A 14,651-nucleotide genomic window follows, 5' to 3' on the forward strand; every position below is an offset into this window, starting at 1 on the left:
TTTAAAAAGGGAATTTAATAAATTGCTAGTTTACAGTTCTAAGGCTGGGAAAATGTCCCAATTAAAACAAGTCTACAGAAATGTCCAATCAAAGGTATCCAGGGAAAGATACCTTGGTTCAAGAAGGTTGATGAAGTTAAAGGTTTCTCTCAAGTGGAAGGGCACATGGCAAACACAGTCAGAGTCTCTCTCATCTGGAAAGGCACATGGTAAACACAGTCAGGGTTCCTCTGTCATCTGGAAGGGCACATAGAGAACACGGCATCATCTGCTAGTTTCTTCCCCTGGTTTCCTGTTTCATGAAGCTCCCCGGGAGGCATTTTCCTTCTTCATCTCCAAAGGTCGTGGGCTGGTGGACACTACTTCTCATGGCTATATCGTTCTGCTTTGCTCTTTCTGAATCTCCTTCCTTCTCCAAAATGTTTCCTCTTTTATAGGGCTCCAGAAACTTCTCAAGACCCACCCAAATGGGTGGAGACATGTCGTCATATAATCCAATTTAACAACCACTCTTGATTAAATCACATCTCCAGGGAGATGACTGATTACAGTTTCAAACATACAGTATCGAATAGGGATTATTCTACCTTTATGAAAAGGGATTTTGATTAAAACATGGCTTTTCTAAGGGACATACATCCTTTCAAACCAGCACAGGGTGTAAGGTCTAGGAAACTGCCTCCTATTACTAGATTTATAAGATATTTCCCTACATTTTCTTCTAAAATTTTAATGTCTTAGCTCTAATGTTTAGGTCTTTGAACGATTTTTAGTTCATTTTTGTACAGGGTGTGAGATATAGATCCTCTTTCATTCTTTTGCATATGGATATCCAGTTCTCCAAGCAGCATTTATTGAAGAGGCTGCACTGTCCCAGGTGGGTTGGCTAGACCACCTGATCCAACATCAATTGTCCATAGATGAGAGAGTCTATTTCTGAACATTCAATTCATTTCTGTTGGTTAGTATATCTATCTTTATACTGGTACCGTGCTGCTTTGACCACTATAGCTTCATAATATGCTTTAAAGTCAGGCAGTGTGAGACCTCCCTCTTCATTTTTCTTTCTCAAGATATTTTTAGCTAATTGGGGTACCCTGCTCTTCCAAATAAGTTGGGTTGTTGGTTTTTCTATTTCTGCAAATTAAGTTTTTGGGATTTTAGTTGGTATTGCATTGAATGTATAAATCAATTTGGGCATAATTGACATTTTAACTATATTTAGTTTTCTAATCCATGAACAATGTATGCTGTTCCATTTATTTAGATTTTCCATGATTTCTTTTTAGCAATTTCTTGTAGCTTTCTGTGTATAGGTCTTTTGTATCATTAGTCAAATTTATTCCAAAATATTTATTGTTTTGGTTGCTATTATAAATGGATTTTTTTTCTTAATTTCCTCCTTGGATTGCTCATAAATAGTGTATAGAAACATTACTGATTTTGGAGTGTTGAGTTTGTACCCTGGCACTTTGTTGTACTCATTTATTAGCTCTAGTAGCTTTGGTGTGGATTTTTCAGGATTTTCAATACAGAATCCTACCATCTGCAAACAGTGAGAGTTTTTACTTCTTCCTTTCCAATTTGGATGCATTTTATTGCTTTTTCTTGTCTAATTGCTCTGGCTAGAACTTCCAGCACAATGTTGAATAAGAATGGTGACAGTAAGCATCCTTGTCTTGTTAATTAATTCTGCAAGTGGAGCTTGGCTGAGCTTAGCCTTTGCTGCTAGTAAAGTCTGTTTCCTTTCCACTTGGGGAACCAGCTTGCCATGCCTGTGGGGTAGCCTCCATGGCTTGGAGGACTTACAGTTCTGTGTGGGGTCTCAGACAGTCCACCTGGTCCAGACTGGTGCATGCTGTGTGTTTAGTCACTGATGTGGCCCCAGCAGTTGTTCTGTACTGTTCCTGGCTATTTACTAGCTACTCTGGAGGATGAACTAAATTCCACACCCCACTAAGCTGCCATCTTGCTCCCTCTCTCGATTTCTTCTTTTTGTTTGCCCAATAGCATCTTTTTTCCCCCAATGTCTTCTTTATATCCTCTCTCAACTTGTTGATTTGATTTTTGGTCAGATTTTCCATGTCTGCTTGAACATCCTGAGTTAGCTGTTTCTTAGTTTATTGTTTTCACTCTTTTATCTGGGATTGTCTTGCTGGATGGCTTTGTTCTCCATCTATTCTTTGACATTCAGTTCAATTTGTTCTAGACTTTATCATAAGTTCTGTTTAACTGATCAGAATTTTTCAGTTCTTGTTTTTGTTTCTTGCCCTGCCTACATGGAGCCTTTTTTTTTTCAGAAGGGTCTCCTCAGATAGTATAGACCCCAGTCTAATTTTCCCAGGTCAGACAGGCCCATGTTTCAAGAGGAGAAGAGTAGTCAGCATCAGTTTTCCCTGAGGGTGAGACCCAACAAATTTCAGACATTCCTGTGACGCCTGTAGACTCTGTGCTTTTTCCTATCCTGCCGAGTTTGTGGCACTTGCTGCCCTCAGCTTCTCACCAACTTAAAGTGATGCAGTGCCTGTAATTTTGGCAGACTTCCTGCCGAGGAAATGGTTGAGACAGAGGTGAGGGAGTATGATGTCTTTAATTGCTTCAGTTTTCAAGTCCCTGTGGCCTGAATTCCTTGAAGGAGGGATTGAGCTGGGCCCTTACCCTTTTTCTTGGGGGAAGATACACTCTTTAGGGGATTAATTCCTTTCACCTGACTACTTTGTCTCTCAGATAAGCTTAATTCCACGCTTGCCTGGGCCAGGGCTAGAGTCTGAGAGTGCTTCCAGTTCTATCTAATAAGCTGTGTAAGGAGTCAAAAATTGCAAAAAAAAAAAAAGCTCAGGTTTGTCAATCAAGAGCTAAAGTTGGTTCTATGTATCTCCAAGTTCTATGTGCCCCCTTTTCTTGGGGTCCAACCTTTTCCCATTATTTTGTGCTGTCCTACTCAAAAAGCTTCCAGTTTTTTTTTTCTGTTAGCTCCACCCCCTCTCTGCTGGGGCAAAAACCCCTAGTCTCTTTAGGGCTATTCCAAGTTTATCTGTGCTCGGAGCTTGTTTTCATTAGTCAGAATTTGTTAATGAATTCTGCAATTGGAGGTTGGTTGAGTTAAGCCTTTGCTGCTTGAAAAGTCTGTTTCTTTTCCCCTTGGGGAACCAGTTTCCATGCCTGTGGGGAAGGGGTACTGGCCTCCGTGGCTTGGGGAACTTACAGTTCTGTGTGGGATCTCAAGTGTTCCACCTGGTCCAGACTGGTGTACGCTGGGTGTCCAGTCACTGATGTTTCCCCTGGCGGTTGTTCTGAACTGTTCCTGGCTATTTACTAGCTGTTCTCCCTCCATAACCAATTTGAAGCAACCAACCTGATGTTATTGAACAGTATTGGAAAAAAATGCATGGTGGTAAACAGTTATATACCAAACAGTTATAATAACTATGAATAACCTTAAGAACATAAATAATAGTAAAATCTATAAAATTAATTAGGGATGAATTATGAGTCTTTATTATATTTGTTTTTAATGTATGTATTTAATAGTATGTTTATATAATTTAGTTTTAATAATGGCTGTTTGCCAATCAGCTTACAACGTATCTGAAAATCAGCTCTTGTGAGCTGGTATGAATTGACAACACACCTCTGGGGGGACAGGCGTAGATTGAATGAGGCTTCTTCGTTTGTTGCATCTGTCTGAGATGGGAAGGCATTGATGGTTTTGAGCAAAAAGAGTCATGATCTGACCATTAGCTCAATAGGATCATTCTGGCTGCTATGCTAACACAGATTGTAGGAAGGCAAGGATGGAAGAAAGGAGAACTTCTAGAAGGCTATTGAAAGAATATAGGCAAAAATACTGGTGGCATAGGCCAGGTAGCAGTGGAGGCAGTGAGAAGCTATGGATTTCTTTGCTGACTTGAAAAGGGAAGTCAAGATGATTCCAAGATTTTGAGACTGAGCAGTTAGAAGAAAGGAGCTAGAATTTACTAAGATGTAGAGACATGAGCAGAGCAGGATTTGGGGGAAGATCAGGAACTCAATTTTGAATGTGTTAAGATGTTAAGATGTGAAGTAGGTAGCTGATATAAGAACCTGGGATTCAGGTCTTGGGTAGAGATAGAAATTAGGAAGTTATTGGTCTAGTATTTACAGACATGCATCTACATAAAATCTTCAAGGGAGTAAGTGTAGATAGAAAAGTAAGGAAGTCCAGAGACTGGGTCCTGAGGACATTTAACATATAAAGGCACAAGACAAAAAGGACCCAGCAAAATATTCTGAAAAGAGCTGACCAGTGTCATAGAAGGACATCAGGAGAGTAGCATGATGTCCTGGGAGACAAATAGAGAAAAGACTTCAAAGAGAAAAGTGTGATCAACTATGTTAAATGCTGCTGAGAGATTAAGTAAGGAACCAAATAGTTTTTAGCAATTGGCAGGTTGTTAGTGATATTGGTAATAACTCTTTAGATGGAGTAGTGGGGATGACTAATTAATTGTCATGGATTAAAGAAAAAACAGGAAAAGAGAAATTGAAGGCAGTAGATATAGACAATTCTTCTGAGGAGTTCTGTTTTTTTTGTTGTTGTTCCCCTTATTATTTATTTTTATTCCATATGTTCTACTCTTCTGTTGATAAAGTAGATAAAAGGAGCATCAGACATAAGGTTTTCACATTCACAGAGTCTCATTGTGAAAGCTATATCATCGTTCAATCATCATCAAGAAACATGGCTACTGGAACACAGCTCTACATTTTCAGGCAGTTCCCTCCAGCCTCTCCGCTACATCTTGAACCACAAGGTGATATCTACTTAATGCATAAGAATAACCTCCAGGTTAACCTCTTGACTCTGTTTGGGATCTCTCAGCTATTGACACAGTCTCATTTCACTCTTCCCTCTTTGGTCGAGAAGGTTCTCTCAATCCCTTGATGTTAATTCTCAGCTCATTCTAGGGTTTTTCTCAGTCCCTTGATGCTGAGTCTCAGCTCATTCCAGGATCTCTGTCCCACTTTGCCAGGAAGTTCTGTTTTTAAAGGCAAGTAGAGAAAAGGAGCTATTTCTAGAGAGAGGTGGGATGAAGAGAGTTTTATTTATTTTTTTAATGGAAGCACAATCATTAGGGAAGTCACAGTACTCTATTAAGTGGCCGTCGTCCAGACCTCACGTACCCCCTACCTCCTTCTCTGGGGAAGTCACAAACACAAGTTAAGTCGACTTTTCACTACCCCACCTCTTTTCTACTGTGTGCCATTCCACAACCTGGGGGAGATGTGGAATCTAGTGAAAAAGTCCTGCGAGATGAGAGCTTAAACCCAGAAACCAGGAGTTAGCAGCCCCAGATGCTTATCAGAAAAGAAATTCTCCATGACAGACCCCTCCTCCCCACCACCACCCAGGTGGGTAACAGTCACACTCAAATAGTGTAGATTTGTCTTTCTTCTCTGGTGGGAAGTGGGGAGGCTGAACTACCAACCTGGAGCAGTTTTTGGCCACCTCAAGGGACCAGCCATGATGGAACTTCCTCCCCTGCTCTTTTGGACCATGTAAGTGACAAGGAGAACTTCCATTTCTGGACTCTTTTTTCTGAACAATAAAGATATTGTTTAGAACAAGTTTCTGTTGTGACCTTAACCTGCATCCTTAGGACACACGATTGTAGTAACTTGTTCCACAATCATTGTTGGTTGATAGAAAAGATCCAGCAGAGAAGGGGAAAAAAAGTGATGCAAAAGAAGTAAGAGAAGCTTGGGAGTATTGAATCTGAGTAGGTGAGAAAGGGCGGATCCTGTACACAAGAGGAAAACTGCACCTTCTAGTTCATCGATTGTTGCTGAAGAGAAAGCAGAGGTAAGGCACAGATAGACAGATAAGATGGTGGAAGCTTATAGATTTCACTTTCTAAGTAAAATAAGAAGCAAGATTAATGGTTGGTAGTACAATTGAGGAGGGAGTATGGGAGATTTGAGGAGGGAGAAGAGACATGATGGTAATATACCAGAGTGGAAAAATGGGTGGACCAGAGAAAGGCAAGACAACATTAAGGTCTGTGATGGTTAATTTTATTTGCCAACTCAGCTAGGTCATGGTGTCCAGTTGTTTGGTCATGGAAGCCCCGGCCTGCTTGTTGTTCACAGATGGTTATAAGTCAGTTGATTTCATCTAGACTGATAACATCTGCAATCAACAAAGGATATTGCCTTCAACAATGAGGGGAATCTCCCCAATCATTTCAGCAGTCAAAAAGAAGATTTTTCTATCTCTACTCAGCCAGCCAGCTTCTTCTGGGGAATTCAGCTTCATCAAGTTTCCAACTTGATAAATTTCCAAATTCTGTAGGAATTTGTACAGATTTGTCAATCTGCACAGTTATGTGAGCCAATTCCCATAACAACTTTCATATATATATATATATATATACATATATATCTTGCCAGTTCTGCTTCTCTGGAGAACCCTGACAAATAGAAAAATCTTTTGCTATTAAGGATTTTGAGGACAGAGTTCTCTAACACATTGTTGTTGGGAATGTGAAGAAGTGTTGCAGCTTTATAAAAACATCTCTTAAAATGGTGTCTACTACACATACTCTCAAAAACTCCTACTGAAATGGTTTTTACTGTCAAGTTCTACCAAACCTTTAAATAACACAGAGTTCCTACCTTATGAAAAGTGTTCCAGACAATAGGAAAACATGGAACTCTCCCCAACTTGGTTTATAAGGTCAAAATAACATTGATACCAAAACCTGACAAGGACAGCAAAAGGAAGGAAGAAAACCTGTGCACCAACCTCTCTTTTGAATACAGATACAGAAAATAAAAATTCTAAAATATTTTCTTACTGTTTCTCGCACTCTATGTCATGGGAAATACTGAATTTTTTTTATCCCACCATAAGGGCGGTATATGATTTTATGCCCAACGGAAGATTGAGGGAATGTTGTACAAAGACTGGGCTCTCTGGCATCCACACAACATGTCCTGAGGATGAAGGGCTTGTTGCTGGCAGCCACAGTGCATGGGTGCTGGCCATAGAAACCACAGATACTGCCGATGGGCCAAGTCTCTCTTCAAGAAGACTTGGAAGTGGATCAGGTTGAGGGGCTTCTCACTACCGCTGTGACTAAGAACCCCATGCTGCATGGAAACAACCTGGGGTACATAACAGTTTTAAACCAGTGCATCAATTTCTGAAAAATTCTCAGCCATTATCTTTTTAAATATTGTCACTCCCCCATTGTTATCAGTTTCTCCCTCTCAACTCTAAATAGGTATTGATTAGGTGTGCTGGTTTGAAATGTGCTGGTTTGAAAGGAAGTATGCCCCCTAAGAAAAGTCATGTTTTAATATAAATCCCATTTCTTAAAGGTAGAATAGTCTCTATTCAATGCTGTGTATTTGGGACTGTGATGGGATCATCTCCCTGGTTGATGAGATTTAGTTAAGAACGGTTGTTAAACTGGATTAGGGGATGATATGTCTCCACCCATCTGAGTGGGTCTTGATTAGTTTCTGAAGTCCTATAAAAGAGGAAACATTTTGGAGAATGAGAGACTCAGAGAGAGCAGAGAATGCTGCAGCACCACGAAGCAGAGAGTCCACCAGCCAGCGACCTTTGGAGATGAAGAAGGAAAACGCCTCCCGGGGAGCTTCATGAAACAGGAAGCCAGGAGACAAAGCTAGCAGATGATACCGTATTCGCCATGTGCCTGTCCAGCCGAGAGAGGAGCCCTGACTGCGTTCACCATGTGCCTTTCCAGATGAGAGAGAAACCCTGAACTTCATCGGCCTGCTTGAACCAAGGTATCTTTCCCCGGATGCCTTTGATTGGACATTTCTATAGACTTGTTTTAATTGGGACATTTTCTCGGCCTTAGATCTGTAAACTAGCAACTCATTAAATTCCCCTTGTTAAAAGCCATTCCGTTTCTGGTATATTGCATTCCAGCAGCTAGCAAACTAGAACATTAGGTCTGGTCATTTTCTATATCACAAGAGAGGACGTGCAAGACAGAAGCCAGTCTTTTTATAACCTAATATTGGAAGTGACATCCCATCACTTTTGCCATATTCTATTCATCAGAAGCAAGACACTAGATTCAAGCTATGCTCAATAACAAAAGATTACACAATAAGGTGGGATCTGTTTTGGTTTGCAGAAGCTGCTAGAATGCAGTATACCAGAAACGGAATGGCTTTTAAAGGGGGGAATTCATTAAGTTGCAAGTTTACAGTTCTAAGTCTGTGAAAATGTCCAAACTAAGGCATCCAGAAAAGATACCCTGATACAAGAAAGGCCGATGGGTCCAGAACACCTCTGTCAGCTGTAAAGGCACATGATGATGTCTGCTAGCTTTCTCTCCTGGCTTTTCATTTCATAAGAATTCCCTGGGGGTGTACTCCTTCTGCAGCTCCAAAAATCTCTGGCGGGATGACTCTCTCTGCTCTGTTGTCTTTAAAACTTTTTCCAAAATGGTTCCCTCTTAAAGGACTCCAGTAAGCAACCCCACCTTGAATGGGTGTAAACACATCTCCATGGAAACCAACTAACCAAAAGTTACCAACCACAATAGGGTGGGTCACATCTCCATGGCAACAATAAAAAAGATCCCGCCCAGCAAAATTGAATGAGTATTAAAGGACATGGTTTTTCTGGGGTACGTAATAGCTTCAAACTGGCACAGGATCCTTTGGGGACTATTTTAGAAGTCTGCTTATAATAGATTTCAGTTTTTTCTTCTGTGTGTGTGGTAGTTAGATTCAGTTGTCAACTTAGCCAGGTGAAGGCACCTAGTTCTGTTGTTGTGGACATGAGCCAATGGCACGTGAACCTCATCTGTTGCTGATTACATCTGCAGTCGGCTAGGAGGCGTGCCTGCTGCAATGAAAGATGTTTGACTGAATTGGCTTGTGCTTAAATGAGAGAGCTCAATGCAGCACAGCCCAAGCAGCTCAGCACACCTCATCTCAGCACTTGCAGCTCAGCCCAGGCCTTTGGAGATGCAGAAAGGAATCACCCCGGGGGAAAGTTGTTGAAACCCAGAGGTCTGGAGAGAAAGCCAGCAGAGACCATCCTGTGCCTTCCCACGTAAGAAAGAACCTCAGTTGAAAGTTAGCTGCCTTTCCTCTGAAGAACTAACAAAACGAATCCCCTTTTATTGAAAGCCAATCTGTCTCTGGTGTGTTGCATTCCAGCAGCTAGCAAACCAGAACAGTGTTTTTTTCCTCATGATCCTATAACATTTGTTTCAAAAACTTATAGTTGATCTGTCTGTGAATCTCATCCTGGGTAATATTTGTCTCATATATTGATTGAGAGATATAAATATATGTGTGTGGATATTATCTATCTAACTGGAGAAGGAGATGAGAGACATAAGGAAATCGTTGAACAGTTTTGTGCTCAAAAATAATTCTAATCAAAGAACAACTTTAGTGTTTATTTCTTTGTATAGAGTTCTTAGATATCTGAGGTAATATACATTTGAACACTGAAATCTATTCAAACTGGGTTTCTGAATTCTCTATTTTTGGAAGCTTTTCCATTCAAAAGTCAGGCAAAACCCAATTAGGTTTTTGTGTACTTGTGTACATGAAAGTCCATCCTTTCACAGAGAATATACATTTTGGGGGATGTCTCAGTTACACTTCCGCACCTCTTGGCAATCAAAGTCCCATTTCCACCCTCAAGTGGGTTTTAAAACTCAAGCTCAGGGTCAGAAAGATGGACACCAAACACCCAGCATTAAAGATTTTCTGGTATTCTATTCTTTCTTTATTTCTGGTTTCGGGGAATTTCTTTTGTTTCTTAACATCTCAGGTATGCAATTAGAAGAAGGTTCATAGAATTTTATCCAGTAATTTTAGATGTGTGTTGTAGAAAGTTTTTTCGTCTTTATCACATTGCCAGAATACTGAGGTGTAGCTTGTTGCCTTCCCTTTATTTTGTTTATTAAATTATTTTTGAAATAAACATGCACGTATGCACATAAAACATGCACAAATGATTGATAGGGAGTCCTACCAAACATTTGAGAATGCAGTTAGAAACCCCAGTATGAAAAACACTGCTTTAAGGAATGACTGGTTCCCAGAGGACTCTCACAGATCATTCTGTCTGCTCATATCTGAGACCGATCTCTGCATTATAAAACCATACTGTTATTTTTAGCATCCTTATAAATTTATGGTTATCAGTATCAACTCATGATTTAACTCCATTGGCAGGGCTATTATGTTTCCTTATAGTTTGCTTTTCCTTTCCTTACAACCATTGCAATCTTTCCCCATTCACTTTAGATCTCTGACTTCCTGGTCCTACTGTCCCTGTCCTATCAACACATGACCTTGCCTACTTCAGTGAGAGAAGCTGTCAGAAGGAATCTCCATCAAATTTCTTTTCCTCCTTGTTGCAAGTACCACACCCTCCTTTTCTCCTGTTGCAGAGGAAGAGTCGTCTTCTCTAAGGTATCCCTCCATCTTGCCCTCCACTCCTATATTCAGACATTGTACTATGAGCTGTCATCTCTCTTTCCTGTATTTCTAACTTTTCTTTTTCTATTGACCCCTCCCCATCAGAGTATAAACATTCTCAGGCCTCTTCCACCTTAAAAAATCCCTTCCTCAACACCACGTCTTTTACAAATGTCTCTCCCTAGTTAGGTTCCAGATCCCCTTCACAGTCAAACTGCTGGAGTGAACAAGTTAACAGTTCCTTACCGCTTACAACCTGTGAAACATATGCTAATATGAACTCTGTTTCATTCTGCTAAAAGTGCTCAGGTCGGTTACAAATGACCCACACTGTTGCTGAAGTTAATGGATACTTTTCAGTTTCTTCAGCTTTTTGGTAATATTTGTCACCACTGAGTACTCCTTTTTCAAAATAATTTCTTTGCTTGTCTTTTGTGACTCTACATCTCTCTCCCCACCCTGTCTCTCTTTCTTTCTTTCCATTCTCCATCCTTACCTGACCATTAAATATTGGAGCTATTTAGGGCCCTTTCTAGATCCTCCTGTACTTTTACTGTACACTTTAAACCTGGGTAACTTGAAATTTTAATTTATAGCCCAAATGGGATGCTTTTGAGAATGAAAGGAGCACTAAAATATTAATATTATATGATCATTTCAAATCTTTATTCACTGACATACATATATATATATATAATGGATTTATAATTATATTTAAAGACTATTTTCAAAGATAAAAGTTCTAAAGAATAAAATCTTCTTTAAATTTTCCAAACATTAAAAAATGACATCAGCACAATAATTATTCTTCCTTTATAATTATATTCACAATTGCATGTTTCTTAGCTATACCTACCTCTAGTGCTTTATTACTGGCATTTTTTTTTAATAAATGTATTCTTAGCAATATGATCTCAATCTTTTTTAAAGTAAAATCACTTAAAATCTTTAAAGCTGTGTTTTGTGACTAATAAACTCTAAATTAACGTTATTGATGCCTACAATAGACTTTTCTCTGAAGATTATAATAATTTTAATAAAAAAATTTTCTCTTTTCCCAAGTGCTCTGGTACCGGGTAAGCTCAAGAGAAAATTCTGCAAAATAGAAGATATTCCTAACTTTTAACATTTTCTATTGAAATTTGTAAATACTTTAACTGAATACTCCATTCAGGATACTTTTCTTTTACAAACATTTTATATTAAAAGATCTGTCAAATATGTCTTCTCCAATTATGATGCTTTTGAGTGTGGAGCTAAATTTAGATGCTGTAAAATTGTAGGCTATTTTAACTTTGTTTCATTCATTATTGAATATAAATTTATTCACTTAAAAATGAGAACTCCAGCCAAATATCTTTTCATGAGTTGAGATATTACAAAAGGCACTATGAAATTTCAATGATAGAATTTGTACATCATTTGAGGTCTCATTACTAAATTTGTTAAATTCCTTTTTCTCTTTGGAGGAATGATGAACCCTTGTTAATAAGGATTTATAGTTAAAATTTTGTTTTTGTGTGTGAAGTTTTTGGGTCTCCTAATTTCTATTAAGTATTTCAAAATAAGTTTGAATGCTGAAATTTAGAGATAGCAGTTAGAAAAAATTTAATATCACTGCAGGATACTAAGATGATTTCAAAATGGTTTTCCAAAGGCTCAAATATTTCTAAAATCTGATTGGAATTAGGAAGTAAAAATTGCATTCTATTATGCTCAATTTTTTTCATATTCATCATTGGTTTTGTTATGAAATATGTTTTATTCTTGTTACTCTGAACATACACAAATATTCATATGTTTAATATTGCAGCTTGTTTTGGACTCAACTATGAAGTGTGTGTGTATCACAATTAATTCTACATACATTTTTGCTTCTTAGGCTTTTTCCTTTAGTAAGAGCATTGTTTTACCGTGATGCTGTACTCCAGTAAAATTTGTATGCATATTAACAAAAACAAATGATTTTTTTCTTTAGTATTGAACTTTTAAACTGAATTTATAATAGCATTTTCATTATATATGTCAGATATTTTACCTTGGTTGAATGAAGTTCGATGAATTGGATGAAAACTATCCAATATTATTTGAACTAATCACATTTCAATTTGAAGCATCCAATACTATTATAATTAAAATTTAATAGTTTGTAAATTCTTCTAATGGAACCAATTGCCATTTAATTTTCCATACGTACCTAAGAAAACTGAGAAGTTTTCCATATGTACCTAAGAAAACTTGAAACTGAAAATGAATGAAATAAATTTTAAAAATAGTCATTTGATGTAAATGAGAAGTTATGGTTCCTGGAGTAATGTCAAAGACACCTTTGGACCCGCACATGTTAAATTAACTCTCCAGGCACAAGTTTTAAAATAACTGCAAACTCTTCGGCAGATACATCTTTTCCTATTTTCCTGTGGCCACTAGTATCATTAAGGCCCCTGATAGTGCTTTGGATGTTACATGTTGACGACCCTTTCATGCAAGATACCTATTCATCATCGACTTATGAAATAGATGTTTAGTGCTTAAATTTTTTAAACGCGTTTTTTAGCTCATTTCGACTGAAAGTCTTTATTAAAAAATAAATTTTATAAAACAATAAAATAGTTTTAGACTTACATCATACTGTAAATACAGATATCACTTTAGCAAGCCTTAGTCTAACAGACTCACCCTACAGTAATTTCCCCATGCAGAGTCTCCCCAACCCCTTAGATTAGGTTATGGCCTTCCATTAGGCACTTTAATTTTAAACTACTTTCTCCCTTTATCACATCATCACATGTGAATTAAAGATCTCTAAAGTACATGGTTGGGAGTAGGATGAAGGAGGAAGCATGTTTGTCTGTCATTCAATCCCCATGCCTGGCTCATACTGTGCTTAATAAATGATTAGCGGATAACTGCAAAGACATTCTCTAACTTTAATTTTCATAGAGTAAGCTGTGTCTTAGCCATCTTCAAATTCTTCATTTTAAATAGCCTACCTCTGGACAATGAGTTCAATTCCCAGACCATGCATCACTCCCCCTGCCCCCAAAGTCTATTTCTGAAAATCACCAAAATATGAAGGCTTGAACACTTGTCATTTGCTGCTTTGTGTCTGTATTGAGTTAAAGAATCCGCAAACTCAGAGTGAATTGAGGTTTCCTTAGAGGAATCCACGTTTCATTTTGACTGGATGAGGACTGGTGTTTTTGGTCCTATTTCAGTGAGGCCTTCTTCTTTCTTGGGGTCTTTTTTCAAATCTAGGATCTTGGCTCAGACTAGTTGGGACTTTGGGTCTGGATTTCTAGTGCATACCCTTTCACTTAGGCAGGATTCCATCTAAATTGGTTCAGATTAAATATTTCTAAAATGCATGTAGCATAAGAAAACCTTTTCTAATATCCTCCATCAAAGTGTATACTTGCTGCAAGAGTAGACTTTCTAATATTTGATCATAATTCTTCAGTTCCAGTTTGGATCCACTTCTCTTGTTTTCAGAAGTGGAGAATTAGTTGGCCCTTTTCCTCTATCCAAAGGCTCTTCCTAAACGTGTGAATAACTCATAAATCAACCTTTAGCCTTCTGGATGGTAAAGCCAAAAAAGTACCTCAGGGAATAAGCTCTATTCCTTAAGATGGCTTTTCTACTGAGAAGCCAAGCTCTGCAAGATTGAAAATGCACCATGCTTAGGGAATTTGAAGTCTTCTTTCCATGAAAAAATGCACACAAAAAACAACTGCATTCTAAGTCATGCTTTAGTTATGTGCTGGACGACTGAGAAGTGTTGTTCTCATGGAAGTTACTTAGTATAGAAAAGATTTTATAGCTATATTATAATTTGTGGTAGACAGAGATATTTCCTAAGGGCTCTCTAAGACTGCAATAATAGATGGAAGTCTGATATCCTGGCGACTCTGAAGGGCGTGAGCTTCATTTTCAAAATTCACAGGCTTCTTTGTAATTTTGCCTCCAGAATTATTTTTATTGGCTTCTACGGAATTCTACCTGTAGGGGACTGGGGGAATGGGTCAGGGTCAGGGGCAGGAGAAGGGAGGGGACGACTTGAAGCCACATCTATAACTATCTTTTTCTGTTTGTCTGATGTCTTGTCTCTTTTCTCTCTCAAATTTAATAAAATTCAACAGTCCCCAGACGCCCTGGACACAAGGTGGAACCTAAACAAAACATTT

The 14,651-nt window shown here is 38.4% G+C and overlaps 1 long non-coding RNA gene across 1 annotated transcript in view; it reads left to right on the forward strand.

Annotated features, from left to right (window-relative positions):
* Positions 1-8,587: 8,587 nt before the first annotated feature.
* LOC143655108 (uncharacterized) overlaps positions 8,588-14,651 on the forward strand; it is a 93,647-nt gene continuing 87,583 nt past the window's right edge. The window contains exon 1 of the long non-coding RNA XR_013162053.1: positions 8,588-8,651. This is a non-coding gene — a long non-coding RNA (uncharacterized LOC143655108). The remainder of the gene's footprint in view (positions 8,652-14,651) is intronic.

Source organism: Tamandua tetradactyla, chromosome 14 (genome assembly GCF_023851605.1).
Source record: "Tamandua tetradactyla isolate mTamTet1 chromosome 14, mTamTet1.pri, whole genome shotgun sequence".
Lineage (NCBI taxonomy): Eukaryota > Metazoa > Chordata > Mammalia > Pilosa > Myrmecophagidae > Tamandua > Tamandua tetradactyla.